The following is a 5,519-nucleotide window of genomic DNA, read 5'->3' as shown; positions in this document are numbered from 1 at the left end:
TAGATATTCCAGTGGATATTCCAGTAGTCTACAATCATTTCAGATTAAATAGATTTAAAATTGTAATTTAAAATGTCTCCCTGTGTCAATAAAACGTTTAAATAGCGGCCGATAAGAAAAGGATGAGGCCAGGATGGATCCACACACTGATGAGGCCAGGGACACTGGAGGATCTCTGTTTTTATTAAAGGGATTTGTGCAGATCTTTGCTTTTATTCATGTGTTTGTTTATTCTGTTAGTATACAGGTGCTTTTAGGAACCTTGCTGTATGTATTTATTCACTAACATCTTTGTATGTTTTTTGTATGTGGAATGTTTGTCTTCTGCAGCTGCAGTGTGGGTGAAAGCCCAAGCCAAATTTCCACTTTGTGGGACAATAAAGTTAGTTTTGAATCTTGAACTGTTTACTGGGCCAAAACAATGTTGCGCACTTCCCTTGACACGTCACGTTCAGAATCACTGCGATTTAAAAATATTCAACTGACCCAGAATCACTGACCCAGTCCCAAAACGCATTTCCTGCAATTCTACCCATTTTGTCTTGACAACAATAAATGTAGGGCCGGTTTACAATCCTGATCCATTCAGTAAAACAGGTGTGTGGGCCGTGGACGGGCCGGGCCGGGCCGTGTGTGCTGCCGTCTCTGGACTTAATCTTAGATTCCTCTTAAACCCAGCGTGATTGTCTATGACAGTTCTATATTCTTAATCAGTGGCAGATGGAAAAAAATCTCCACCTTATATTAAGAATATACACTCACCGAGCACTTTATTACAACACTATACTAATACTGGGTAATACTCCCTTTATTACAACACTATACTAATACTGGGTAGGGCCTCCCTTTATTACAACACTATACTAATACTGGGTAGGGCCTCCCTTTATTACAACACTATACTAATACTGGGTAATACTCCCTTTATTACAACACTATACTAATACTGGGTAGGACCTCCCTTTATTACAACACTATACTAATACTGGGTAATACTCCCTTTATTACAACACTATACTAATACTGGGTAATACTCCCTTTATTACACCTTTATTACAACACTATACTAATACTGGTAATACCCCCTTTATTAGCCTCAGTTCTTCGTGGCGTTGATTCCACAAGATGTTGGAAACATTCTTTTGAAATTCTGGTCCATGATGACATGATTGCATCACGTAATTCCTGCAGATGCACTTTCAAGCTGTGAATCTCCCATTCTACCACATCCTAAAAGTGTTCTATTGGATCCACATGATAAAATCACCAGCAATGAACATGGTGTATTTTCTTGTTCTGATTTCCCAACAGGAGGCTCACCATGGTGTCTGTCTGTCTGCTGTGCCTGTGCCTGGGCCTGTGCCTGGGCGCCATGTTAGGGGTCAACGGGACAGTGTTTAACAACTTTGATCAGTGCAAAACATTTTTCTTCAAAGGACGGCAAGTGTCTGGTATGAATAATGTAGCTCTTCCCACTCCAGCTGAACCGCCAGTCATTACTAAACATGACGAAAACAGTCGTGATCCTGCCAAGGATCCTCTGTGTCTCTCTGCCTATGGGGCCTCCTCCCCTGCATATATCTGCCAGAATTACATGAACAACTATCACTTTGCCACGTTGTATGACAGAGCCAGGAGGATCCCCCTCTACTCTGCCTACAAGATGGACCTGACGGGGGCCCCCCACAGGACGGGAACCGTAACCAACTATGAACCTCAGGTTTGCACTCATTTATTTTCCATTACTGTTAATAAGCCTGTAGCTTCATGATGACTATTGATGATATCATGAATATTACTGTTATGTATGTAATATAATATGTATAAAATATGTATGTAAAGTAATATGTTAATATTATGTTACGTATCTTTTTGAAGTCGTGATTAATGACAAGTTCAGTAGTAATTGTCAGTCTTCCTGCATTGAGCTCTGGTGCTGTGCTTAATGTAATTTACGGTAATTTACCGTTTAACCCGTCGAACAATGCAGTTGCCGCAAATGTATGTGGCTCAAAAATGATAATTTCCCAACCGTGGACATTAGGCTACAACAGTAAAATGAGAGGAATTGCAGATTTAAAAAAATATCGCCCCACATTTTGGAGGATGTGGGGCGATATCTTTGACAAATCTTACTGTTTGCTACCTGGAAGTTGGCAACCCTGAAAACACATGAACTCTATAGTGCTGATGAGCTCATCAGTAGTATGTGTGTATTTTTCAGCTTGTGCACCCTGGACTACCACAGGCAGATCAACAGCTGTTGCCTAGCGTTTTGGCCGGTCTTGGTAGGTATAACAGTATTAACAAATGCCCTCAAAGAATCTAGAATACCGACAGACATACAAGTTGGCCTGGAGTCAAGCAATGGACGGGGATTATGAGGGCTATGACCGCGGACACCTGAACCCTGCAGGCCACCACAGAGCAGGCGACGGTTCCAAGGCCACCATGACCTTCACCAACGTCGCGCCGCAGAACCAAAACATGAACACGGTCGGGTGGAATGACTACGAGGAGAGGATGAGGACTGTATTGAGTCAGGACTGTAAGGAGGTGTATGTCGTCACTGGAGTCGTCCCTGGTCTCGGCGATAGCAACTGGCTAATGAGAGACGGCAAAAGAAGAGTTAAGATCCCCACTCACTACTGGAACGCCTACTGCTGCACCGACAACAACCACCAGCCTCTCAGATCTGGGGGTGGGCTGTGCAGAAACACTGCCAATGTCGTGCCTGATGAGTATACTAACGTTGGCGACCTGGAGAATGTGCTTAAAGGGCTACTGGGAGCTCAACAACTCCAGATATTTGATAACTGTGTATCTCAGGTGGCAGGGCCATCAGGCAGAGCCTAGTTTAAGTCATATTACGCTTTACTGTCAGTAAAAAAAGAAAAAGGGTGTAATATAGAGTGCCTTCAGAGCCCTTCACTTGTTCCACATTCTGTTGTGTTATAGACTCAGTTTGTCATGACAACCTGATCCACACAGTGTGATTCCTATGCAAATCAGAGACCCTATAAAAAAGATATATATTCATTCCAAAATTACATGAAGTATTATCCTTGCATTAAGATGGACTCTGTCAGGAGTAACTGTTATAGTCATATGTATAGATGTTGCATATTACGCATTAGAAGGTTAGGCATGACACTCTCCATAATAAGACATGCTTTATTGTACATTGTGATGTTTCGGTCGACACAGAGACCTTCATCTGACATGTGGTCATGGAAGTGTATTGGTTGTAATGAACAGGTGTCACCTGTGCTTGACTGTAAACATTAAAGCTCAAGTCTCATTAAAGCTCAAGACTGATGAAGTGTGTTTTGTGACAGAACCGATAATCATGCTGTTGGATTCCATTGTCTTTTCTTTCTTTACATTATGATCAATGTAATGATTTAACATCATATAAAAGTATACTTTGCATTTACAATTTCAAGACAATATCAATACAGGCATCAGAGGCCACCTTACAGTTGTTCAAGGACAACATAATAACAGATCCTTCTGAAAGTGAACAAAACTATCAACCTGTTACTTTGGACTTTGTAATCTGGCTCAAGCAAAGGTGATTGTTTTGTAATGTTTTTGCAATACAGTAGAAATGGAGTAGAGGCCATGTGAGTGGACTGTACTGCCCTGAACCCATCATGCAGTAGTAACCACATCTCTCTGTCCTCCTGGGGTTCTCTCTGTCCTCCTGGGGTTCATTCTGTCAATCTGGGGTTCTCTCTGTCCTCCTGGGGTTCTCTCTGTCCTCCTGGGGTTCTCTCTGTCCTCCTGGGGTTCTCTCTGTCAACCTGGGGTTCTCTCTGTCCTCCTGGGGTTCTCTCTGTCAATCTGGGGTTCTCTCTGTCAACCTGGGGTTCATTCTGTGATCAAGGGAACATGTCCGTCTCAAAGGCTAATTTGCAGCAGGCTGAGTTTGAGGTGCAACAAAATTATGGAAATGTTTTGAAAAAATAAGGAAAGATGGCAAACTAGTGTTGCAAAAGAAAGAAAACACTGAATTGAATCAAATCAAAGAAAATACCTTCATGCCTTTTCCTTATTTAAGAGGGAAGGAAAGGCAGGAAAACACACTGCACACTGCACTCCTCTTGGTTAGGGTTATATCGCCCCCTTCTGGTAAAGGTGTGAACATCAGCAAGGGCCTGGTTTTAAATACTGAAAGACATTAAGGGCAGCTGTGTCAAAACGTATTCCCATCTCACCTGAACATGTTAAAAAGAGCCAAGCAGAGATGTTGGAGGAGAGGCTGGACAGGGTCTTGGTCAGCCTGTCATTTTACACATTGGCATAGCAGGACAGCTATTCTGGCAGTCTGATACATTTTAGACATGGGTGCTAGAAGATGTATGTCATCATTCTGGTGTTGAGCATTTTTGGCTTTTAAAATAATGTGATGCTCATTGCTAGTTGAACAGAGCCAAATAAAGATGGCTGGACCAGGTCTTGCTGCTCTTGATTCCTCATCCGGACGAATCTTCCAGAAAGTCCTTCAAGTCTGCAGTTTCCCAATCTCACCTGCAGATGCATTACCCCAGACCACAGAACAGTAGTTCACCTGACTCTCAATTTCCTCTTAAGCCCAACCAACGGGCCCAAATTCTGCTTTAATTTGATTATTGATTACTTCATCTCCTTGTCATGTGTACTATGTTATTCTGAACTATGATCTGGGCATATGGCATCCTGCTTTTGCATCTGATCATCATATTTCTAATGTTTTAAGCAGCTTAGTTTGGGTCTGGTTTTGAGGCAGAAATTAGTCAAATAGGGCCTTCAGTTTAAGAGATTATGGCTTGGGTTGTCTGCTTGAGTACGTTTCCAGGTAGGTATATAGCTATCCTTCTGACCACACGCAGCTGGGAGGAGGAGCCTGTAGGCACTGATGTATTTGGTTGGGAGGAGGAGCCTGTAGTCACTGGGGGTGGGGGGGGGGTGGCTGTGGCTGGGGGGTGAGGGGAGGAGAGGGGTGAGGAGAGGAACAGGGGGAGGAGAGGAACAGGGGGAGGAGAGGGGGGAGGAGAGGAGGAGAAGAGGAACAGGGGGGAGGAGAGGGGTGTGTTTGGCACTGAGCCAGGATTGGGCCTCCTCCCTGCTGAGATTTCCAGAGAAACTAAGATACACTCAAGAAATTACACAAACACTCTCACTCACACACACACTCTCACTCACACACACACACACACACACACACACACACACACACACACACACACACACACACACACACACCAATACACACACACATGCACCCACACACTCACACACCAATACACACACCCACACACACCTAGACACATGACCTGACTTGTCATATTGTTTAACATTTCCCACTTTAGTCATTTCTCAGAAGCTCTTATCCAGAGTGACTTACAACAAGAACGTCTGTCAGAAGTCAGTGAAGCAACTCTACAGTTTAGCAAATGTCTCTAGATAGAATGTTGTCATGTTTCGTTTTTTTCATTTTCATTTTGATTTTTGTAAGGAGTTTGTTTGGGCCTAAC

The 5,519-nt window shown here is 43.2% G+C and overlaps 1 long non-coding RNA gene across 1 annotated transcript in view; it reads left to right on the top strand.

Moving 5' to 3' along the window:
• Positions 1-3,279, top strand: part of LOC310802087 — a 4,109-nt gene extending 830 nt beyond the window's left edge. Inside the window, exons 2-3 of the long non-coding RNA XR_014554142.1 lie at positions 1,312-1,720; positions 2,225-3,279. This is a non-coding gene — a long non-coding RNA (uncharacterized lncRNA). The remainder of the gene's footprint in view (positions 1-1,311; positions 1,721-2,224) is intronic.
• Positions 3,280-5,519: the final 2,240 nt, after the last annotated feature.

Source organism: Argentina silus (assembly GCF_951799395.1).
Source record: "Argentina silus genome assembly, chromosome: 1".
NCBI lineage: Eukaryota > Metazoa > Chordata > Actinopteri > Argentiniformes > Argentinidae > Argentina > Argentina silus.
Note: the sequence above shows the minus strand (reverse complement) of the source record. Positions and strands in the feature narration are given on the sequence as shown.